Source organism: Hippoglossus hippoglossus, chromosome 17 (assembly GCF_009819705.1).
Source record: "Hippoglossus hippoglossus isolate fHipHip1 chromosome 17, fHipHip1.pri, whole genome shotgun sequence".
Classification (NCBI taxonomy): domain Eukaryota; kingdom Metazoa; phylum Chordata; class Actinopteri; order Pleuronectiformes; family Pleuronectidae; genus Hippoglossus; species Hippoglossus hippoglossus.
In genome coordinates this window covers 3,893,731-3,920,153 of record NC_047167.1, presented here as the reverse complement: position 1 = coordinate 3,920,153, position 26,423 = coordinate 3,893,731, and the positions used below count along the sequence as shown (strand labels likewise).

Genomic DNA, 26,423 nt, shown 5'->3' with positions numbered 1-26,423 from the left:
GCCCACAGACAAACACAGAGTAAAAGAGACACAAGGAGCTGCAGTGACTGAAACCACCACCACAATAGCATGAGATGTGTTTTGACTAAACAGCTGCTGTAAATTTATGAAAAGATTGAAGGAGTTTATTCGTTAACGTCTTTGTGTAAGAGATGTTCACACCTTGTGTCAGTGAAACACTACGACACTGTTGAAAGAGCAGATCATTTGGTGTCCACAAGTTGTAATATCTCTCTCCTGACAACATGTCAAAAGGCTCCACCCACAGATGGGCAAACATACAGATCACACAGTGTATACTGGATTATATGCCAGGGAGATAAAAGGGACTAGTTAAGCAGAAATCAATGTAAAGTACTGGCAGCACGGAGACGTCATGCATGACAAAACCATCATAAACACTTTCTAAATGCTGCTGTTGTCGGAAAGCTGCATTTGAACTTTATTTTTCGTTATTTAGCTTTGAGACAGGTTGCCAGAATCTGATCAACAAGCGCTACAAATTACTGCAGAACATTATCCCAAAAATATATAAACCCTCTGAAAACAGTCATGCTGCCAACTATGTCAATGACAAAAAGCATGTTGTGAGAGGCGGGGACCAGGAGAGCTGAATCCACAGCACTCTGACTCGAGCTGAGTAACATCTCAAGGTCCAGCTGTGTCTTATGTCCATGGCACATCAGCAAAAGTCAACAAAGGTCCTCAGTTCTTACAGTGACTTCTCATACATTGTATAACACATTGCAGTGGATGCTCTAAATGTCAATATAGTGTCAATGTGGGGCATTGTAGCCCGGTGCAAATACAGTATAGTAGAAACATATAGTCCTGGCCTTCTGGCGAATTAAAATAGCCAACACATACAGAAAGTATCTAAAAACGTGTGTAAAACACCAGTTATGTCTCGTTTTTCCTTTTGTTAGTATATTGGTATTTTAGAAATACGCCTCAATGACTAAACGAACACAAGAGTGAAAACTGTGAAAACAAAGAAATGGATTTCCAGCACCGTAACTCTCCTTCAAGAGTTTTACTGCTCGATTTCTGTGTAGAAAGGGAAAAAAAAAAAAAATCCTCACCTTGTCGGGTTGAAACTTCAAGAGTTTCACAAACTGTTCCAGCTGCTCTGTCTGGAAGATGAAAATGAAAACCAGTTTGACCACATAACATAGATTTTTCTATCTTGCACCATAGACATGACTGAATAAACATCAGCAAAGTAGCAAACAAATTTGTGCCGCAACAACATTGCTTTTGGTTCTGAATGCACTTGATGCACATTTCCATCGAAGGTTGAAAGTTGCTCCATCTGAATCCAACAATTTAGCTCCATTAAAATTTGATCTAATCAGAATCTAAAGTATTTTCTCATAGCTCACACTATAACTCACATATTCATTCATCAGAATGTTTTGCTCTTTCCCTGACTCCAGGGGCCTGGGGTTGTGTCTACACTATCGGTATTCAGCCTCGTGCCTCACCTGTCCAACCTGCCACAACAGCTATCTCACTTCTTATTAGCTCTTCATTACAGCGTATAAGACTGCAACACCATGCATGCATCGACGACTGAGAAAGAGTGAGGAGGAGGAAAGAGTGTGGAGAGGCACTTTTTTTCGTTTGTGTGTCATGATGGAAAAACATGATCTCCCAGAAGACTTGACCTCTGGCATCAGCAAACCAGCAAGATGTCTCTGGAGGAGGTTTTGGCAGGAGGGAATGAAGAAGGCGGTGCATCGGACCATTAAAAAAAACTAAAACCAGAGACAGACAGATACTCCGGAGCGACAAATCAACACAAATGGACAGGTGCAGTTTGATTCTTGACAGAAACAAATGAGCCTGAGGCGGAGTGAGAGGGGACAGAGGCAGGAAGATCTCTAAAATCGAGGCGCTCATCAGTGATGCTCAATATGCCATTTGCCTTCCTCGCGCGTACTTATACCACATCCAAGCCCATAAACAGCCCAAGGGCATGAGCCCCAAGCTGACAGAAAGGCAGGCGGCAGCAGTTTATCTCAGGATGTTGCTCTGGGTGAGAGGAGGTGACGCCGAGGCTCTACAAGGCACAACCTAGTAGCTATTAATCCTTCAACACGTGTAGAGGAGGAAAAAAGGTGAGGTGGACGAGGGGAGGAGAGTAAATCAAGGGAGAGGGAAGTGTAGAGGAGGAGAGGGGGAGGACATGAAAGCCGAGTGAAAGAGATGAGATTATAGACAAACAGACAAAGAGAACGGAGAGGAGCGACCGGGAGTTGATATGAAAGGGGAGGAGAGGAGGGTAGATTTGAAAACGAGCAGAGGAGGAGAGAAGAAATGAGCAGCTTCCAGTTAAAGGTTCTATTCACCCAATGGAAAGAGAGAAGTATCGTAAGTAAGGAGAGGAAATTATTGGACTGATTAAACAGAGGAAATAGGGACATTTATTCATCCCCCATATTTTCCAAATGTTCCCTCTTTTAGATTTTATGATGGAGCTGCACTTTTGGATTTGTTTTAAAACACACAGGCTTATCTATAAAGTACTAATGTGTGTATTTCATACACAGAATAAAACTAATCAATTTCAAATCAGAGCTCAAATTTCAAGCAAAATAAAGAGTATTAATGATGTTAAGAGATTAAAATAGGTAAAATAAATAGAGAATGATCATACAAATAAAGAAAAAAATATGTAAAATATTAAAATAAAAATAGAGTAAATTATGATGATGGTACGACCTTGTGAAAGGGTTCAGTTAAAGGCACGTGAAAATAAAAAAAAGATTTAAATCTGGTTTTAAAAATTGCCATGGCTGGAGCATTCCTAACATCATCAGGCAGTTGGTCCCCTACTTGCAGTATTCAACTTTACTGGAGATAAAAGCATGAATCGTTCTCGTGCTGTCATGAGGTCCCTGACTTTGGATGTTTCTAAGGTGACAAAATGCAGATTGCAGATTTGTATGATAAATGTAAGGTCAGACTCCATTAAAACACCAACGTTTTTAACCTTCTCCTTTAAAGTATATCGTTAGACTTTGTACTTCCCAGTAAAGGCTAAGAGGAGATTCTATGCCGTAGGATAGACACACAAACACTCAGCTTCTGCCTTTTCACTCTTGATCCCTTCCTTCTATTTCTGCCCCATATCTTGAGGAACCCCCCCCCCCCCCCCCCCCCCTTAGTTCACTGAAGATAGGAGATAAGCGGAGAAGGGGGAGGTGTCTCTGGTTCCCTCTGGGGGAGTCGTTTAATGAACGCTCTTATCGCTTCGCCCGCCTCGCTTCCTCGGACACGAAGCCGACCTCCGTGAAGCGTAACTAAGGTGCTAGGATAGAGGTGCTATGAGGATACATCACTTACCAGGTAACCGCTGCAGCTGGGGAGTTGAAGATTGGACGATGTGAGTTGAAATCTGTCATCTCCACACAGAAGCACGGATGCCATGAACCAGTCAGTCGGACAGAGATTTAAACCCAGGAGAGTTCTTAATGGAGTTGTGAATTGGAGAGATTGCCATTGAAACATGACATGGGAGTTGATTTCATGTCGCCAAGTGGCACAGTGTATAAAATCCCCAAAATAAGCATATTGTTACGACCACAAGAGAAATGGGACATAAACATAACATAAAACTAAACAACGGAAATAATGAAACGGAATTAAAAGTTTACAACCTGCCTGCGAGAACCAAAACAGGAGAAAAAACTTAATGGCAGCCCCCCTCCGCTGTAGAATTAAAAATAAATGGCACACAAACAACTGAGAGAGAGCAAAAAACTCAGATTTAACAAAGTAGGGATAGTTAGATCCAGCCGGATACATGTTAGTCACAGAACCATCAACCAGGGTAGCTCTTACAGATCAACAGGCAAGCATCCGAGCCGTGCAGCTCCTCAGTCCCTGGTGGCTTGGTTGGCAGCAGGTGCTCAGGTGTCGCCAACCAATAGCATGAGGAGGGAGTGTCCAAGGTGAGGGCCCGGTCACACACACATGGATATATCAGTGGTGATCCTTTGCTTCCTGTTCACTTCCAATCAAATGAAACACCTGCTTCCTGTGGCGAGACGAAGTGCAGAGTTAGTGAACTTGAACTTGTAATAATGACATTGCATAATCAATTTCATACATTCACCTGTAGGGGCATTTACAACAAGGAAAAAGGGCACAGATAACAGGAGGTTTTTATTTGGGAACTTACATGCACCTTTGTCTTTAACACTCTAGTATTCTCAAACATTTTGTACTAACAATGGGTCAAATGATTGTTCTCAATATCACAGGGGTTTCTCGTAGGTTGTCAACCTCTGATCCCATCTGGTTTTCGGCAAATATAAATGCCACGATAAACCTATAATGATAAAGTCAGCAACTAATTCGATACCTCAGAGAAAGTCACATGTGAGGGATCACTCTCCCGGGAAGGACAGAAGTGTCAAGAAAATGTCTGACAGAGATGAAGGGAGCAGTTGTAATGACAGAGGTGTTGTCAGTAATGGTAATATGTGTGAGTAGGCAACTTGTATATTTATTCTATATCTAAGTAATAATCCTTGATCAGCTGCCGTCAGTAGGTAGTTGCATCACTCCAAATGATTATAAATAAAAGGATGGATTGATAATGGATGGATTCTAGTGCTTACATGTTTGAATTTGTGAGTAACAACATCTCGAGGTATACATGTTTAGGATGTTTACATACATTTAAATGACCCACATTAAATACATAAATCGTCCATGTTTAACACGCCCAGTGTTGTAAATCCAACATACTGACTATGAGCAGAAAAAAAAGGATTAAAATCTAAATCAACAATAAGCAATTGTCTCATGTCTAATTCTAACAAGATACGGTAAAATCTAAACATAATAATCAGATCATATAAAGCTTAAAGCTCTGTTGAAAAGTTTATATTGTATAAAGAGCGTTTGTATCACTCCTCTCTCGTTGTTGTGTTCACAGCTGCTGGCTGGACCAAGGCCCTCCTGGTGCCAAGTGCCACCACGAATCTCCAGAGACTCAATTAGAACACAGACACACAGCCTATCAAATGTCATCACTGTTGGTGTGTGTGTGTGTGTGTGTCTGTGTGCGTGTGTGTGTCACAGCTGCATATGACCATGCAGACAGGCCTTCCAGTTAATGAGGAAGTCATTAACAAGCTTCTAAAGCCAAAGACAGATTTGTGTTTCTTCTCAGGTCCTTGTAAAGTTCATCCTCTGTGGAATGAACTTCATATATGAACAGTTTGATAGTCAGACTAGAGGACACACAGCAATAGAACCACACAGATACTTCAGGCTCTGATCTATGTATTGATAATATAATTCATATTACCCTGATGTGAGTGAGGACATTTTGTTTTTGTTTTTGCAAGTAGTTTTCTCCCAAAGCAAATACTTCCAAGGTGTCATATGACTAACAATGCACCTGCAACAATGAAAAAGTATGAAATCATTTTGTGTGATGAAGTTACATACAAAGTCAATGTAAAGACGCGAATAAGACGCTAATTTTACATCTCTCGTGCTGGGCAATGCGAACGGTGCAACATGATCAGTGCAACATTTGCACTTGTTCTTCGAGTTAAAAGGTTGGACTTGCATGATGCAATGTTGTAAAGGCCAATCAGCGTTGAGAATGGAAACGTCATCTCGACACACTAAACATTTGCTGCATATTTGGTGTAAAATTACCACAATAATTGTCACCTCTCCATGTTTATGCAACTTTAGTCAGTATGAACAGATCCCATGTTAGTCACAGAACCATCAACCAGGGTAGCTCTTACAAACAGGCAAGCATCCGAGCCGTGCAGCTCCTCAGTCCCTGGTGGCTTGGTTGGCAGCAGGTGCTCAGGTGTCGCCAACCAATAGCATGAGGAGGGAGTGTCCAAGGTGAGGGCCCGGTCACACACACATGGATATATCAGTGGTGATCCTTTGCTTCCTTTTCACTTCCAATCAAATGAAACACCTGCTTCCTGTGGCGAGACGAAATGTGCAGAGTTAGTGAACTTGAACTTGTAATAATGACATTCACTTGTGTGTGGGCGTGCCCTGACGCCCGCAGCCTGAGAAGCACATTGCATAATCCATTTCATACATTATTATTGGGTTTCTATGTTCTTAACTATATTTTTAATTGTTCCCCATTAGATGCTGAAAACCAGCAGAGCTGGTCAAAAGAAACACTGCTTGAGAGCACTCAGCATGAAAAGAAATACATGTCCTCCCATCCCATCACAAAATGTGGCTACTTGATTTGAAAATGGCTTTCACCTCGTTTATATTTCTGGTCTCAAGGAAGTAAACCATTTCCTATCCATGGTAATGGGTTCTGCTCCCATTTGTAGAACAAAGCTTCAAAGATAAAAGCCAAATAATCAATATAAACATGAAAATGTAATATTATATATAATATAAAAGTGTTCTTTTTGTAGCTGAAGGATGTCTGTGTTTCCATAATGACTTGAAATATGTTGCGCGACTGCACTTTAGGGCTTTTACCAATTATTACTTTTGTTTTGCAAATGACGCAGAGAATGACAAACACAAAACAATTTAGATACTTTGTATAAATATATCTCCCCCGCCCTCAGCCGTCATCCCTCTTAATAATCCCCCAACCATGCTCTCCAGGGTCTTCTACAGACTGCTTAGCCATATCTTATTGAGAAAGCTATGATGTATGGTGTTCCTCTTATCGTGTCCCATGGAGGATTTGCACCGCTGCCTTTGACCACATCTCCAAGGTGGAGGAGTTTGCCTTATTAATTTGCGCAGTGAAAAGCTCCAGTGGCATCACGTCATGGAAACGTGTCCTGTGTTGCAGTTGAAACCTCCCAGTAACAACGAATTGTTGAGAAGCAGCAAAAATGAATTACTTAGTATGGCTTTTCAGATTAATTCTGATAAAACGTACACACATACACAACCCCAAATGTCTAAAAAACAGAAGGCCACTCACACATCATGCGTTTATTGTCTCCCAGTAAATTGAGTTGACACATGTTACTTTTTTTTTTTCGTCTCTTTATCTGTGTCATATGAAACCTGGTGAGAGCTGTTAGGGTCAAAAGTCTGCGACCACTTTCCCCTCTAAGTGTAAAGCAACTGCTGCTAGGGTGAGACAGTTTTATGGATACATCTATTCACACTGACCAGTGCATTTGATTGGGCAATCATGTCTCTTGATGCTGAGAAACGTTTGACTGGTTTGACTGGAAGTATTAATGGGCAATATTAGGAGGATATCAGCTCTGTGACAAGTTTGTCAAACACAAACAAGCTTTATATGCCAACCCATCAGCTGTGGTTGGAACAAAAGGGACTTAACTCTGATCCTTTCCTAATTTCCATGGTCCAAGATAAGTTCTGTATCAAGCTTTGTTCATGACAATCATATTACATACACTGTAAAATTATTCTACCTCTCTCTCAGCTGTACTTGTAAACCACCTCAGTTGGCGTATAAAATGAATTGGATGCTGTTGAATGAGATCTGGAGAACTTGGAGATCTTGAATCGAACATTTAATTTACTCCAGGAAAGTGCATGGAACACTGCATATTACATTATGGACAAACTCTAGCCACACATTTCAGAGCTGTAGAAAAAAAATTGGGATGGAACCAATGCCATTATTACTTCATGTGACATTAAATAATACATTTAATCTGTAATTAAATGGCTATTCTATTTAGAAGTCAGGTCAGCACATAAATCACATTAGGTAAGGGATATGCGTCACTTTTACCTTTTGATGGACTGGATGAACTCTCTCTCTCACCAGGAGATTTGCGTTATTAATATACTCCTGGGCAACAGAAGAAGCTACACTATCTACAGTACAGAGCGTGAAAGAGCGACTCTGGGACAATGTGTGGGAAAAGACCTTCTTCTCCCCTAAAAGCCCAAACTACCAACTTATCCGTTTCCAGTAACTGGTTTCATTGTTGTGGCTGATCAGTGTCTCTGAATCTGTTCCTCCAGAGCTTTTGTCCTTTTTATTCACCCTAGCTCAGCTCAGCTCTTTCTCCTCTTTCTCCCCTCACTTTCAACTGCGCTGTTCATTCTTTGGACACATTAGTTGAACCCTAACCCGCTGTGTTGATGCCTGTGTGCATGTGTAATATGCAGTGCATGTTACACTGTGCTGTTTTAAGGGAAGACGTCCTGGTCACAGAAACCATGTTGGCACCTAAACAGAAGAATCAAATCTTCCAAAAGTCATTTATATTCCCTGTATACTACGTCCTAACTGTTATGAAGACAGCTTGAACAGTTAGTATCTCAATCACCCTGTAAGCTGTGATTTCATTGATGAAGCGACTAATTCATAAAGCAGTTTATATCTGTTAGTATCTGAGTCAGCAATTCAGTCATTATGACGGCATGTTCACCTTTCATTTCACACAGGATGACATTGGATATTTATAGCCCCTCATTACTCACGTCAGCAGTGACATCTTATTGGTCGGGGATAATTGGAAGCAAATTTGCAATCCATAAAATCACAATGGTCTCCTCATTGGGAGCTTTAATTAGTTCCCTCTGTGTAAAAGGTTAAACATTTCTCAGCACACATTAAGCTTATGACTGACCAGAGCTGACACTTTGCCAAATCCCTTACAGTGATCTCTATGTTTCTTACTCTCTCATCTATTTTAATCTGACCCTCCTCCACCTGACCCTCCGCAGGCAACAAAGTGATTCACATTGCTTCAGTGAGGACAGCTCAGTGCTGTTTAAGCCTCTTGTAAACATCACATGCCCTGGGCCCCGAATATCTGAGACGTTTTGCAGGACAGACTCAAGCGCTTCTCTACTCCTTCGCATGCCGAAAAACAAAGACGTATAGCTCACTACACTAGAAGAAAAACCGAATTTTCGTCACTGCAAACGCCCGCAGACTCGCCTAATTCCTGGCAGTTAGTGCCCGTTTACAGGAGGCGAATTCCACGTTCGTCCGTGACACAAACTGACACAAAGGGGCAGAAACATACCCCCGCTTTCGCAGTGGTGGGGGCTGGGGAAGGGGGCGTGCCGCCGTGGAGTCACGGAGGGAAGGTGTTATCTAATTAGCATATGAATCGCAGTGAAATCGCTTGTTAGAACTTATCTCACTTCACCATTGGATGAAACCACAGACCTTTGAAACGAAAAGTCACTTCTTCACTGGCTGGTAGATCTGTTGCTATTGGTCACCCTGGGTCATTATAATACACACGTGGGTAAACCCCTCCCACACATTAACAATAATAATGAATATATAGTTATTACTAATAATTTATATATTAATATATTATATATTTATTATTAATTAATATATATATTAATTATTAGTAAGCCGTTACTGAAGACTATACATTCATTCATGTGATGCTTGATGTTATATGTTGAACATATTGTAGAGGGAAAAAAACATTAACAAGGTATATGTTGAGTCAAAGCTTTATTTACATACAGCACAAATAATGTAAAAACACAATTGGCCTAGCCAGTGAAAAACTAATCAGGTGAAGCTTGAAATGTCTCTTTGCCGCCTCTGGGTCATAAGTTCTTTGTGGGACTCTGTCCGAATCTGCTCCAGTGTGTAGACGTCTATGATGTGTAGCTGTGAGATTCAGTGTAGCTTCCAGTCTTATTTGAAGTGTGGCACACAGGTCGGTGAGCTCCTGGCTGTGGAAGGATGGATCCATGTCATCTGTCCCGCTTCAATCAGCTGTAAACATAATCAGTACAATTAGCACAGTTCAATGACAACATACACCTATACATGTAACTGAAAAATGATCTAATGAATCTAATCTTACCCTCTTTCTTCTCTGTCGACTCCTGAACTTCTCAATGCTGCTGCAAGAGCTGCAAGGTCCAGTTGGATGTACGGGAAGTTCCTTCATACTGGCTCTTAGTACGTCATAGTACAGGCAGCTGGAAAACCACATGAGTAACATGAGTATATTATTAATAAACGGAAATAGCCTCGCTACATCACCGTTGGAAGATCCACAGTAAAAAAAACATTTACTAAACAGTTACTTACAGACAATGGCGTCATTTTCCACACTGCAAATCCGGACTTGCAGCTAGAGTCTCGGCCAAATGTGCAGTGACTGCCTCGTTGTGTGTGGGGGGGGGGCTCAGGCTGTGAAAACACAATGATGAAATAGATCAGATAAAGTAAACCTGGAAAATGTATTTTATACAGCACAGCGCGTCTCTTCTTTAATCTTACCCTCGCTCTGCTTCGTAGCGCCGGTGTTCCAGTATAACTGGTGATCATGGCAACTGGGGATATGTTAACTTTTTTCCAGATGTTGATGGTCGGTTGCAGAGCCGGTCGCAGATTCGTCATTTTCACAAAGCGCCTGTGTGTGAAGTGCGGTGATCTACTGAAGGTCTCGTTGAAATAAAAATCATACAAAAACCCTTCACGAGTTAATGTAATGTGTCCGCATCACGTTGAGACAACAATATAAATCAAATGGTTAAAAAAAAAGAAAATAGTATAAAAATCTTGAACGGGATTCGAAACAACGAGCCGAAGCACTATTAGCTTGTGGCCTGATGACGATCTCATTACGCCGCTGAGATCTTCATTGCGTGTCACATAAATGTTGCGTTCTTTGCTTTGTCAGCTGTATAACACCAGATGTGCTTTAAGGTAACGCCCATGTTATCTGGTGATAGTCCGAACACAGAATAAACGCTGCATACTTAATACCAGGCTTCACAAACTGATGCTCCTCTTCATAGGAGACACGGGGAGTTATGAAGAATACACATGCGTGACCAGCTCCACTCAAAGTACTTTCGTTTGACGCTAGTGATCATTACAATGCGCACATACCAAACAAGTGTCATATGAAAACATCCCCTCACATCAACAAGGCGGAAGCTTGTGCGGTGTTTTTGTGAGAAAAGTTGGTGAACGTGCTTCTATTGGACGTGTAAAGCTTCATGTGTCCTCCTGTCGCTGCTGGTTAAAGTCAGCAGACGTGATTTTAAAAGATGTACTCGATGTTCTCGATGATCAGGTTCAGTCATCGGAGAATGAAAACAACCAAAACACTCATCAGAGAACGGGTGTGTTTGTTTTTTGTAGTTTCTGTAATGCAAGTGTTGTTTAACTGTGTAATCAACAGATGATCTATCTGAAGTGTATCGAGTGTGTTGTCAACATAACACGTGTGACGAGGCAGATCTGGAAAACTAACTTAACGTCTTCATTGTCGAACAACGTGTTGTGTATTTCTTCTCTTCTGTCAGATGGCTTCGTGCTTTGTTGGAGCTGTGCCAGTTGAAGGAGTAAATAAAGTTCCCTGTGTAACTATGACAACTCTGGCAAATTATAATAGTGATAAATAATAGTAATAAAACTATTTATATTTTATTGTATTTTCACGAACAATGTGGTGTGGTGATACAGGCAATTACGGACGCTTCAGGAAACATCATCATTAAAAATAAAGTGCCTTTTTGTGTCAGTATCATCTTCAGACTAAATATAAAGGTGAAAGAAATCCCACCACGGGAATCGATGCGCTGTGGTCCACATAAAAGAGCCTAACATATTGACAAATGGCACTGCCCACCACGCCACTGATCGGACTGATGTATAGCGTCACCTCTATGTTCCGATGACTGTGAAGCCTGTGCACATCTTACCATGTGTTATTGTTTCAGGGAGTACGCCCACGTTAACTTGTGACAGTCACAATTTCCCCGTAAACTCTGAGTTATCTTTCATACTTCACACATTTGGACACCGCTGCACCCTGCTTACTATTAGTGCACGTTTCGTGTGCTCGTTGATATCCTGGTTGGTGTGAAGCAAGTATGAACTGCCATGGCACTACAAAAGTCACTGTAGAGACTACCCATTTATGTCCAGATAACCTCTATGGTGCCATGGCAGTTTGAACTTAATGAAGATGAGTGCGCATATGTGTTGCGTCTACACACTAAATGAAAGGCATTACACCAAACCAGCAAACCATGACAATAGTATTTTTTTCTGACTAAAAGCTCTTACAAGCCTCTCATTACTCGTGTTTTTATACTTGCTTCACACCAACCAGGATATCAACGAGCACACGAAACGCACACTAATAGTAAGCATAAGGCCAGGTCTCCCTCTCTTCTGTCTCTTTCTACGCCACCCTCGAGAGGAGAAGGCTGTCCAGCCTCTTTCTGATTGCTCTTTTCCACTAATCCTCTCAGAGGAGAAGGGTGGCGGTCCAGCTCACTCTTTCAACTCAAATCAACTTCATGGAGAAGAGGTGCAGCCTCCACTCACCTCAACAAGGAAACCTCCTCAAATCCAAGCTCTACCAACCTTCAAGCAGCGACGCGATGTCCTGCCGGAGAACTTCAAACAGCAACTGAGCTGCACCGCACAACAGAACCACAAAGGCAGGAGCCACAAAACCAGCAAGACGACTTCACAGAACTTTGAACAGCACAGCAACCTTTTCTCCCTTTCCATGGATGGGTAAAACAACTGGGCTTAATAATTGTACTAGGCTAAGCAAGACTGTTTAGGGGCAGCCAATGGGCTAGAAATCCCCCACATTGGCTACTTGGAACTGGATTTTAAGGTGTTAAGCAAACAAAACCCCAAGCGTGGTTAACTAGTTACCAGAGAAGGATCCAAATCCCAGGAGGCACTATGAAATTGGTGTCCATCACCTGCAGAAAACAGTCTCCAGCTCATACTGGGTCAGTCCTATTTGAACCGTTGGATGCAAGTGTGCCAAATGATCTCCTTGCCTCTCAAGCTCTGTTCAAGGTGATAAATGGCACTGCATTCAGCCCTGTCACCAATGTAGGGACCACAGAGGTAACTCTAGCCCCCACACTCAAATTATGTCAACTTCTTCCAAGCTGACATAATCAACCAGCCAGACTGCATCATTGGGACTATGGGAAAGGAGAAATCAAGGGAAACGGTAGCTACCATGGTTATTTAAAATGTAAAGGAGAGCCAGCTGCCAATAAAGCCCTTGATCTTCCACCCTCACAGCTCAGGAACAGGAGAGGGTAAGGTCCCTCTTGCATAACTATCAATCTATATTTTCTTCCCATGACTGGGATTTGGGGTGTACAAAACCTGATTGCTCATGAAATTCCCCTCCTAGATAAGACAACTGTCTGCCAGCGGTACAAGCATATCCCACCCTCTGAATGTGATGCTGTCAAGCCATACTGTATGTTGAGCAACTCCTAGAGAGCAAAGTCATTTGTGAAAGTTGTAGTCAATTTTATTTATAGCATTGACCTTTGCTCATGGTATACAATGTAATTCATAAGGGAAATCTATATAAGCTACAATTTCCGATTTTATATTTATTTTAAGCCTGGTGTACTTACGCCAGATATTTTAGTTGGTACCTTAGTTAGTACCTTTTAGAAAAAGGTGTTACCTCTGCACCACTGAGTGAAACTATCCTGATTTGCATTTGTAAAGCTCACAGCATTGTCATTTACATGTGAAAGCCTCCCCTAGGCCTAGGAGCAGGGGGGTCACCTCCCAACATTCTCAGGCTTGTAAAACTGCCAGAAACTGGAACCCCGCGTCAATTCCCGGCAGTTACTGGCAGTTTTCTGTGCTGCCTGCAGATTCCTGTGAACAGCCGTTAACCTGAAATTCCACCGAAATTTGCAGCGACAGTATCTGACACAAATACTTCTTTTCATGCAGTGCTACGAGTTCTTCATCATGGGGAGACGTTTTCACCTGTGGTTTGCTACAGGACATGGTCTGGTCAGCAGCACCAAGGCTGGCGCTGCTGAAAGTAAACGTCCTTTGATCGATTGATAGAGGCTAAATTTGTCATCTCAACAGAGCATGGACTGGATCGCATGTGCGCATCCAAGCTATCGACACCTTAGTCGTCATATCTGTTATCATCAAGGGTAAAGAGGCTGATTTATGTTGCCAGAAAGTCTTTCACGGAGAAAAACTGTGTGCGTTTGTCTTTTATTACCCAATTGTCTTTGAGTGGGAGGGGGGGGGGGATCTGAGAATTCCTGTGGACATTTTGTAAAAGTCTTGTTATCACACACTCGGTAAGAGGTTAATAAAGAAAGAATACACATCAAATAGCCCATAAACCACAAAGTTATAGCCAGGGAGTGCTCTCACCTCTTGTGTTCAAAGAAGTAGTTATTTGAAAGCGCAGCTTGTAGGAATCACAAGGTGAACGCCCTTCAAGGATAGAAAACAAAATGTCTGTCTTCAGGCTGTGAGAGGAGAAAATCAGATCCTTCAGCCCTTTCTTCAATGAGTCAATGAGAACACTTGAAATACACGTGAAAGAAGAAGAAACGTAAGACTAACTCATAACCTTCCCTGACTAAAAGAATGCATTGATTAGACGGTTGAAGTGGCAGCACATAACTTACAGTAAAACTGCTTATGTCTGAAAATATCAGCACCAAGGAGGAAGTGTTGAGTTTCATTCATTGTAGCTCAGCGCCAGAAAAAAGGCAGCTTTGATGGAGTTGTTGGGGAAATGTGGTCACATGGAGGAAATGTTGAATCAGCATCAACTGAGGACCTGGTGGGGGGTTTCAATGCTATTGACCTTCATGGATATCAGACAGGCCATAATTCCCGAATGCAGTTCAAAATTCAAATATTAACTTGTTAGGTATCGCCAGTGTTAATAATTTTAAATTGCCGACCTTTCTGCCTCACAGTTAACCTACGTACCCATTTGGCTTTTTAACCTTCACACGTGAACAAACTTGGCGATAATGCCAAAAGGTGTAAAAACATAAACAGATCGCTGCTATAACTTGGGGATTGTTTGCAGCTTGAGTGGGTGGGCCGTTAAAAACCCATCTGTCCGCAGACAAACGCAGCCCTGGCCCATCTGGGTTCCTTTTGCTATCTGAGACCTTGGGAGCATTTAGGGATAATTTATTAGGTACAGCTATCAGACCCCGGAATGGCTTCCTCTCAATCTATGAGGTCTGCATGTTAAGGAATGGCTTACACTGGTTAAGTGGAGGTTCACTGTGGTTCACCATCATGCATCTGTCCTCCATTTATCCTTTATTAATAACGGGGGCAGCTGCTGTGGGCTTCCTCACATGCTGATGAGTGAAAACAAAGAGATAATAAAATGTGGTGTTGACCTGCTCACAGATTATTCAAAAAATATGTAAAGACAGATTTTCCAAATTTAATTACAATGCACTCATGTATAATGCATGCTGTGAAAAAATGACCACTAAGGCCCTATTAGATATTGAATACGGCTTTAGCCTAAGGATGGCAGATTGAATTAGTTAATATTTTTAGAGTCAGGGTTTTTTATTGAATTCCTCTCCTCATATCAATGCTGTCATAACTATATTTATGTCAGTGTTTTATATGTTTTACTACTTAGCCAGTGTTGGTCATTAATGAATTACCTAATGCAAGTTGTTTTTGGTAAGCTGAGGTTTTCATGTAACAAGCTGAGGAAGCGCTGGCTTAGTGGTGAAGTGGCGTACTACATCAGACATGCAGTGTTTATAGCGGTTCTGAACTGCCACAGTGTAAGGAGGGAAAACCTGATAATTATAGATTTGTTCTAATAGCCAGCCAGATCAGGTTGAGGGTCATATATTGTTAAAATAGGACGTTAGTGAATGTGTTATTGCATCTCTCATCTCTCCTTACTATTTGTGGGTTGGGGTTAGCGGCTGTGGCTCAGTAGGTAGAGCAACAACCAGAAGGTTGGCCCCTCCAGTCCTCTTGTACCGGCAGTATGCACACCGTAGAGAAGCGCTGCAGGAATGTGTGAGGGAATGTGGCTTGAAGCGTAGTGTGCTTTGAATGGTTGACTAGAAAAGCACAATATAAATTCAGTCCACTACTGTTTTGTATTAGCAATGACAGCTGCATCGGGCTTTCTGTTTACATTATATTACAATAGTTGTAGGTGGTTAATATTATATATAATAACATTATATATAATGTATATGTATAAAAACATAATATATATGTGTGTGGAGAAAAGACATCACTATGTAGCATCCCTCTATGGCTGCCAGTAACTGTCTGTAATCCTCTGGACGAATGATCAACTGAACACATTAGATAAATACAGGAGGGTCCATTTTAAGCTTTTAATGTATAACAATTTGTATTAATAACCACATAGTTGTTAATCTGCATCTCAATTATTGGATCAAGTAGTTTGTGAAAAATCTGGCGTATGTTTATTAATGTTACAGTGTGTGTTGTTGCTTTTTTTCTGTGCAAAAACATTGTTGGATGTGACATCCTTTGATTTCATTTACAAGTAAAAGGATTTTAAACCATTAGACAAACAGGCATTTCTTTTGTAGCACACTGGCACCTTAATTATCTTGATTTATAATTCTGTATTGATCAGATTACGTGTTTTAAGGTACTCCCAGTACATGCGACAACACATCCATACGGTACATTTTACCTTTCACGAAAAACAGAGTGGCACTAAATGGGTTTTCTTAGCTCTGGGAGAATCATTGTTGTAGTTTTATTGTGAGAAGAATAGCTTTTAAATTGCCCTCGGTTTTTCACTGGGGAGATGATTTTTTTTTGGTTTGCTTTAAAGATGTAAAAGATGTTAAATCTTGCTTTACACAAATACATCTCTTATTAAATGTAGCAGCGTCTTCGATCGTAAAGCAGTGATAATAAGTAGCAGAGTAGATTAATGAAAACGCACGAATATAATATAATCACACACACACACACACACACACACACACAATAGTGGACTTCTATTTCTCATTCTACACAATGGTTCTCTATTTCTGGTAATTTTGTAAAAACAAGAATAGAATTTACCTTCATGGTTTTTTCTCATAATATTACTGGAACTGTAATTGCCAAAGGGATCTTGAGCAATGTCTATCAATGAGGTGTCCTCCATATACCGTACAGGGAGTGCATGTCTGTACCCTTTGTTTCATCCAATCAGTATTTGCTTTCTTCAAATATTTATAATAATAACAATTTCACTTTAAAATGTCCTCCTTCTCTCTCAAAAAGAAAGCCTGAGAATTGAGAATAATAGGTCCTGCTGACAATCCAGTGTGCCCATTAAGAGCAACACACACACACACACCTCTGCGACAGTGATTTCCCACACCCTTTATTCAAATACCCAGCAATTTATTTCCCTCAGTGGGACCCTACAATCTGCAGGCAGTAAAACCCTGCAGTTTCACATCTTCGGACGATATCTCAATCATTGCGGGTTGCAGGGGAAGTGAACCTATAATGTTCTCTTGTTCTTTAGCAGCTGCTGTTAAAACATCCTTGAGCTGCCTTCACCCACTGACAGAAAACCATGTTTTTCCCGGACGGCCCCCAGCAGCCGACCGAGGAGGCTGCGGCATCCTGGACAGCTCCCAATTGTGTGTAACCGTGCGAGTGTGAAGCAGAACATTGGTTAAAAGAGCACATGTGTTCTTGAGAGGTTTCCCCCGCAGGTGGAAGCAGCTTGAAAAGAACTTGCTGGATATAATGACTGACCCCCGCCTCAACCCCCTCTTGTGTTCACCCGAATCTGTTATCCATTTCTGATATCTCGACAGGAGTCAAGACGGTAGTCCAGCTTCAAACAGCTTTGCTAAAGGTGTGCTGGCATCCTCTGTATTTGTTTCAGTCAGGGGAGGCCACGTTCGACCTGCAGGATAATGCTGAACCACGGTGAGAAGGAAGCATGGTGATTTTATCCAGCAGACATCAAGTAGCCTATAGGATTCGTGTAGCTTTTTGGCTCCACTGTAAGGTTACTGAATAGGGCCGAGGCTAAAAACAACCATTTTTATCGAGTAGTGTCATCACTTTTGCCACAGATCTGATATAATATCATATAATTATGATTAGGATATTTTTTTACTTCTATATTAGTTACATCACTGACGACAAGTGAGATGGATTCTCACTTGTGAGAATTCCAGCTTCCTCACAAGGTTATGGCAAACGTCAGCATCCTATGAGGGAGGAACCACTGTCAGCTGCAGGGGTCTCAATGTGTGTTCATGTGGTGGAGGAAAAATTACAAAAACGGCGGGAGCAACAACTCGGAAAGTTGAAAAAAGACTAAATAAATTGTCGAGTTGCACCTTTAAACCAATCAACACAATTTTACAATCAGCACTCAAGTCTTTTTTTATGCTCAGATGTTCCTTGAAAATTTCCTGTGCAGCTCTCACAAGCGCCTAACAGCACTTTCTAAATTTACAGATGTTTTTATGCGTTTCAAATGATTGATATGCCTGTCACACCTGATCCTTTTTCTTTGCTCTTCGTTTCTATCCAAATATTGGAAAGATTTGTTAAGCTGTTGTTTAAACGCTACAAACACATCAATACAACACGTCCATGTTTGTTTTTTTCCCCATATTCCAACTTCAAAGTACATGATCAAACCAAAGTCTGAACGATTACTTCCAAACTCGGGAAACTACCTTGCGGAAGGCATGACAATAGTGAAAGGGGGAAAATATATCATCATTTATGTCAGAACAGAGAGCGTTTGCTCTTTGAAAGTCGAGCAAAGAACGGCTCTGAAGGCTTTTCTCAATGGAAGATATGTTTTCACTCTTCTCCTGACTTGACTTTGTCTAATGTGATAGATGTTGGTTCATCCCATCACCTGTCAGGTATTTCTTTTTTTTTTAAAGCATCTGCCCTTTTTCAATCAGTTTCCAACGTCACCTTTTCCAGATGGTTCTGTGTAACAAACCATCTGTCACATCAGGTTATGGTTGACAGCCAATGTATGTAACATTTGGAATGTTTAACGGTTGATATATTCCTGTAGTTGGTAAGGCTGACATGTTTTACACTTGCTGAATTTTGATATGAAACAGAAAATGAGAAAATGCTAACACCTGGTATCATCCAACACTGTCAACACTTGCACGCTATTTAAAAGTTGGTTGAATCCTGTGTCTGAAACAGCTTTCATGAAGACGAGGAGAGCTTCTTAATTAACAATTAAAAGCTTGTTGGACTGTTGTTGGTCTGAAATTGTTTTTTTAACTTACATTTTTAAAACTTTTGTGGAGACTCTTTTTTTTTTTAGCAGGCTTTTACTTTACATCCAGCAGCAAACAACATAGCATATCATCTAATACTGAAGGGACAAAATGTGTTGTAATGTACATGAAAATTTAATTTCTGTTCTTAAATTTCCAGTTAAGTAGTTTGCTTTTTAAGCTTGCTTTCCTTTTATTTTGAAAAGGTACCTAAATAAAGATATTAATCTATCCTTTATAATGAAATATTTTGATTTTGCTTGGTGTTGATGGCTCACCTGGATCTCTCTTGCTCTGCACAAGGCCACTAGCATCCACCTCTCCAGATTCTAACCTGAATCCTAAGTTAATCATGTTGAGTTTAAGCCTCAGTTGTGTCTCGGATTTTGATTTTACACTGAATTCAAGATGTTGATTCTCACACTAGATTTGCTGCTGAATAAGATAATGTAGCTTTTTTAGTGATAAGTATTGATTATTATGCAACAAAGACATTAAAACACTGCGTCACGATTTGCGAGATGAACCTCTCTTTTGTCCGCAGGAGCGCATGTGTGTGTGTGCGCTTGTCTCTGTCGCTCTGTTTAAATATGTGTCTCATAAACTAAGAGCGAACCAAACAAAGACAAAGCAAACCCCAAGCACCGCACAGGTCCCAAGAACCTCTGACCAGTAAAAGTGTCACGGTACAAGGACACCGGACATGGGAGGGTACTGTAAAAACTGAAAAAGAGTAACCTGATGTTTTTAGAAATTTGGCATCTACTTGATACCACTGTATCGGTTTTTGGGACATTCCTATTTAGAACAGATTTCAGCTTGAAGAAACCCTACCATACAGAAGCTTACATAGTCAGTAAACTAACACAGATTCACATATGCACTAATACGGAGAAAAATGATCTACAGGCACTGGGTAGATCTAGAGATTGTGAAATAAGCCTCTCCGTTAGTGAGGATCTTAAATGTTCTGTATATACAGGCTGTCAGGCTCTTGGCATTACATCCTGCACTGCCTGGGACATGTCAGTCAAGCTTCATGTTCGATGTGTTAGCAGGATTAATCTTTTGACATTTTAGAAGGACCACTTGTGTTTGATTGACTGAATTAGTCTGTTAATCCCATGCTCATGTCCAATTTGCATTACACAAGTAACATTTGTACCACCATATGTACAAATCCGTCCACTCTCAACAAAGAACAGCCATATCCAGCCTGTTAGTGGATTCTACAAACACAAAGACGTCATGCTGGCTGGTGTCATAGTCTCTCTAGCTTCGCACCTCCTCTGAATAGCGGAGGTGTGAAAGCGATATTTCTAAGTCTCTATGGGCCCGACAAGTCAAAACACAGAGGAGATATAGGCCTCGCACCAACCTTGAACGAGAAGCAAAATGGTGCTTCTAATTAAGATTGAACCTCAAGGCTGAAGGTACGATACTGAGGCTTTTCTATTTTCACGTTACAATCACCCACAAGAGTCCAATAAGTGCATTCCCTGATAGTATTTCTTCCCTGACACGTTACGCCTTAGCGGATATTGGCCTCCCAAACAGAAATGCCACCCATTTCTCACTTCCACAATGGCTGTGAGAAGGAACGCCAGCAAGTATGCGTAAGATGTTCACTTCAAATCTCAGGCTATGTTTGGATTTGTATGTATGAGTTACGATGTCGGGCTTTACAGAAATACCCTTCAGTTTCACCAATGCCAGCGCAATTTTGTAGGTTTTAGTAGCACCAAGTTACAATTCCCACAGCTTAAAAAACCCAGGCGTCCCCTGCAGCAAAGCCTGGCATGGGGGGAATTGGTCTGTCATTTGGTCCATTTGTATTCCACTGAAAGCTGGGTCTTAGAGACTCAGGTGAAGAATTTGAATGAGATCTGTTAGTACGCGGTGTCCTGTCTGCTCATCAGGGGGACTGACACAGCAGAATAGCTGGCAGGGTTGGAAAAGGTTATCTCAGCTAAGCATATTTCAATTACACATCCCGGTGGCAAGAGTTTTTGCTTGAGGAAACATTGCTGTTTTCTTGGGTTTCTTTTTGTACTGCTGCTTTAGGATTTGTCAAAGTCGGAAATTGTAAATCCTGCACACAGGCCTATAGAGAAACACTGTATTGCACGCGAACAACCTTGTTGGACTCATTATGAAAAGTTAAAATAGAGAATCAACATCGTCTCCAGCCCCAACTGACAGTGACTTAAGTCACATGACTTGAGGACAGCAGCCCTTCGGCAGACATAAATATACTTTTTTATATGCACATTTCTACTCCCCAACACCTTTGATAAATGGAAATTTTTAGTAAAATATCTAATTGATTTACACTTGAGATGAGAATTCACATCACAACATTTGGATCCATTGATTATACTATACAAAAAAACACAAATGCAAAGCCTAGTCTCTGGGGAGTAGTTGTGCCCTTTGTGTGTCCACCACCCACCCCCGCACCCCCACTGCTGTTAAATAATGTAGAGCAAAAGTAAAAAACGTATCTTTACTACATATGACTGTTCTGTAGGAAGAGTAAACTTGCCACTGCTTTCCTCCAACAGCCCTATCAACGTCACTTAAAGGGCCCATATTTTACACCCAAGATGATATATCAGTGGTTTAAAGTAAAAAAAAAAACTGCTGCAATGCGTAGTTCCATGTCCTCTCATGTATTTTACACAATTATGGGTTTTCCATGTCAATGCAACTGCCTGTATTTTCCATTCGGAGTGTGGTGGTGTTCTAAAAATATGATTCTCAAATTCAGGTCAGCACTTAATCTATGACTGATGAAAAAAACATTTAGTCAGGCCAGTTTCTTAGGCAACATTGATGGAGATGCCACAGAGTACACTGTAACTACTGGGATTTAACATCCACTGTAAATAAGCATTGGACCTGAAACAAATATAAACCAAAGTGAAATTAATGACTTCATTAAACGTCGTTAAATTGAAATTAGATTAGATTTAAAGAATTAACACGAACATGTGGCTGCATAATACCCACACAAGTCACTTTCTGTATTATGAGTCACTGAATGTGTCATGCCATATCCTGTCTTAAAAAAAAAAAAAAAAATACTATATGAGGATCACAAATACAAATGTTCATTTTTGAGTGTACATGCTAAAACACAGCTGCATTATGTTTTGTCAGATTCCCAAAGTCTATAGCGTTTACGTGCAGAGATGAATGCAACTTTAATTACTCTTCTCAGGGTTGAGCATGTGAGTTCAGCTGAAGTTAAGTACAGAGATGTGCTCTTGTCTTTTTGAAGGATTTTCTACTTATGGAAGACGTGTCTGGAAAAAAAAAAACTTCAAGTCTTTATGGGATTACGGGCTAATCAGAAAACAAAAGGCTTACTTTGCTAAGAAGCAAATGTAATTAGAGCGTATCGTAATGAATCACTCACTGAGACCAGTTTACCGCTGAGTTCTCCTCTCTACCTTATCCTTTTTCTGACAGCATTTCTTGCAACAAATGTGCAACAGTAGACACTTGGGCCACTTATTATAGCTGGTTATGTATCGGAGCCCTATCATATCGTGGACAGCCACATGAACATTTAGATTATGCACACACTGTATGCGTCATCGGGTCTGTAAGTATCTAAATTTAGTGCTGTCTACCCTGGGAATGCAGGGTTTTTCTCTTTCTTCCCATTAACAGTGATGACCCCTGTGTTTTGGGGCTTTATTTGCATTACCATTTCCTGTATATGCGATACAAAATTTACTTTGAGTTAAGTTGGAGGTAAATAAAGTGTTTTTATTGAGCCAGTTTTTTTAAATCAATACACTGAGCAGTGTCGGATCTTCCTTAAGAAAAAGTACATCAGACTAGTTTTTACTACAGACGATCCATGGAGATTTCCAGACATGAAATCCTCCCTGATAAGTATTGTGTGAGCAGTCTCAGCGATGCGTGCTGGTTGGCGCCTTCAATGTGTTACAGGCACTTTGAAGTAATGGAGATAGCAGCTCAGCTCTGCTCGACAGCTCTGGACCCACTGTTTTCCACCCCGTCTCTCCCAGCCAGCGTCAGTGCAGAAGAAAAGAGGGAGAGCGCTGCCGCATTCGCCGGAAGACATCCCAACTCCAACCTAATTTTCTGTCGTGTTTGCAACTGAATTAAATGCACAGAGGGAGAAGGATGATTATTGAAGTTGTTGTTGCGAGAAATCATGTGGGATTTAATGAGAGGATCTTTACTTAGATGTAACTGACAGGCAGGGGCACTGCACGGGGAAAAGGAAGACATCTTAAGAAAAAGAAGATGTTCCAGACACCAGTGTTCAATGCTACATATGACAGGTAGCTCTAAACCCATCAATTCTAATTCCAGCTGTGACAGAGATGCAGTGACAGTGAGTATACGCAGAGGTTAGAACTGATTGATGTACATGTGCTTGACAGTGTTGTAATTATACACAGCGTCACAGAATGGGCTGCATGTAACTGAAACTGCAAAACAAAATGACACTTCAAACAAAAGATGCAATAGACTGGAGGATAATGTCAGGGTGACAGCGATCCGTGGTTGTATATCCTATAGCATGAAAAGGCTATTCGTATAATGTGATTCACTCTATCAATGCTTATGCTGTTGCATGTGTATTGTTCAGGGCTCAAGGAAGTACAGTGTTGATTTTGGTGCGTTTTTGGACATGCGATGCATTTAATATTAATAAGCTTTGAAGAAACAGGCGACCGGCGCTCTGCAGCAGCGACTCATCATTGTAAGTGACACTGTTAATCACAACAACAATGCATTAATGACAACGGGTGTGTTCAGGACAATTGATTCTCCAATTCTGGGTTCGGCAAACTAAGTCGAGCTTCACTGAACTTTGAAAAAACGGGTGAAGAACAGCTCTTTGTGCAGCAGCGGTGGCGGCGTGGCAGCAGGCTTCTGCGGACTGAGTTAGGTAGTCGGTCTCTGTTCACCGCGGCTTTATTGTCTGCAGGTCACTTTGACAGATTCAGAAAGAAAGCTGCCACCAGCACAACAGGCCAAAGAAACGACCCATTCCAAACAGGCAGGTTAAGAACCGGCACTGAACTGGTAATCTCGAGTAGAAACATCAGTCAGGACGCCAAAGAAGCCCCACAGAGGAAGGTAAAGATTATTTTATTTGGACTGGAATTTACACCACGCTGTACCCGACATGATTCACTCTACTGAGTCCACATCGACCCTGAGCTTTTGACTCCCAGTGTTCATGTTGCACGAGAAACAGAAGGAGAAAATAGTGTTTCTATACAGTATTAATGATTCATTAACCCACTCAACATAGCACCATTTGTCTAATGTGAAAATAAAAAGTAGTCAGTGAAAAAGAGGACCTTGATTAATCTACAGTAGTTCATATGTTCACAATCTACATTTAATGGGGGATTTGTGTTTTGTCTGTGTGACCAGACCACGCCTTCAGATTAAATTGAGCTGATCACTAAAGTTCTACACTTCCCTCTATATTGGACACGCCAGTACCATTTTTAATGTGAATCCATCAAATCATTGTCAACATGTCTCACACAAACGTCAACTGACTGACATTGTCAACACAGAGCCACTACACTGTATTGTGTATGGCTGTTTGTGCTCTTCAAATCCTGGCTCTGGCTTTTTTATGATCCCATGTCCTTGTAGGGAGTTGAGAACAGGCCTTTGCCAGCCAGTCACTTAGCTGTCATCTCTGCCTGATGATGTCATGAATCACTAACTCAGCCCATAGATGGGGATTTCGGGCCCGACGCGGTCAGCCATCATGGAAACAACCCCCCTCCGGCCTCTTTATCTGTGGGATTTTGAGTGAGCCAAATTGTCCATAAATTTGGAACATGGAGTCATAAATGTCAGGAAAAGGGAGGAAAACAGACGGACGAATTTCTCCAGCATGATGGCAGTGCCAATGATTACTACCGAGAGTGTGTGAGAAGGGAGCGAGAGAGAGAGGGAGAGCCAGAGAGAGAAAGTGAGAGAGAGAGACAGAGGCTGGGCTTAAGTGATGCTTGAGGATTGTTGAAGACAGAGAGTGGGACTATAGGATAATGAAAAAAATAAAGAATAAAGAACTCCAATGTGGAGCAGTTGGATGAATGAGGGAAAAAGGAGAAAACATAAATGTGCCACTGTGTGCAACTTAGGTGCAGGTTCGCACCTGGACATAACAAGGCTCTTAGGTGAACTCACCCATTACTCATTGAGAACCGATCACTCCGACTCCAATCAGAGGTAGTCTGGTCCATATATGAGCACATTCTTTTAACAGAGTGTACATGAATGGGACCTGGGCCATATTAAAAGGAGCGCCTACTCAACTGAGGCCCTTCGAGTAAAGCCTAGTTCACACTACAGGTTGGAAATCTAGTCAGTCTGCGCCAACTCCACCCAACTGGGGTGCAGGACGTGATGAGGTGACCCCTGACTATTTTACTCTGCACATGAAATTTGAGGGAAATCAAGCAATAACCCCAAACACAACCTCAGTTCAGCTTATATTAACGGCATCATTCTCAGGTCTGGTTCGGATAGTCTGGTTCAGCTTGGGCTCATTAGGTTTTGTCTTTTGGCCCTGGATGCATTTTGACAGTAAAAGTCGGGTCCAAGCTGCTCTATAGTCTCTACCACTGATGTCCCCTGAAGCCCTTTCACCTCTCATCCAGCTTGATGTGTCGTCAGGGTCACTCGGACTCACCGTGTCTCTTCTCGCGTGTGTTTTGCTAAAAAATGTAGTTTGGAGACCAGTCTGGGTTCCTTCTTGTGATCCCCGTCGCCAGTCAGTTGTGTAGTATGAACTCACTACGACTGCAAGATCACAACACAAGTCGTGTCGTGTGAACTGGGCTTAACAGGAAATAAACACTTCTTAGCTTTCTCAAATTGCAGCTTTGTCCAAAATGTCTGAGAACTTTGAAAGGGCCACTGTATTATATGAGTGTGTAATATACATCAAACATCCTAAGATTGGATATCCATGCAACACACCTGGGAATAGACCCAGTCTTATTTTGAAGTCTTTGTCTTCTGTTCATTTCCTGTACCGTAATGAGCTAAATCTATTAATAGAGGGCTCTTTTATGGGATGATGTTAATAGCCATATTTGAGTCTGTCGAACTGAAGCTGTGGTATTTATAGAAATGAACAGTAATGGTGACCCCACCATCCAAATTTAAGTTGTTCAATTGTCCAAAACAATGTTCAAAACTTTAAATGTGTACGGTTTCCGTTTGACTTAAAATACAAAACCATTAAATATATTTTTGAATTAAATGTTTCACCTCATTTAAGCACTATATGACTTCAATAGAGTTTTGGAATAAGCAAACACAGGATGGTAAACTTTATATGGAGATTTTTTATGATTCAAATTTGGATTGTTAAC

General features: G+C 41.2%; 1 protein-coding gene and 1 long non-coding RNA gene across 2 annotated transcripts in view; both read left to right on the top strand.

Moving 5' to 3' along the window:
- Nucleotides 1-26,423, top strand: part of LOC117778781 — a 346,339-nt gene that overhangs the window by 216,032 nt on the left and 103,884 nt on the right. The window lies entirely within an intron of this gene.
- The window catches only part of brinp2 (bone morphogenetic protein/retinoic acid inducible neural-specific 2), a 220,918-nt gene that overhangs the window by 180,127 nt on the left and 14,368 nt on the right, over nt 1-26,423 (top strand). The gene's annotated exons all lie outside the window — the stretch shown is intronic.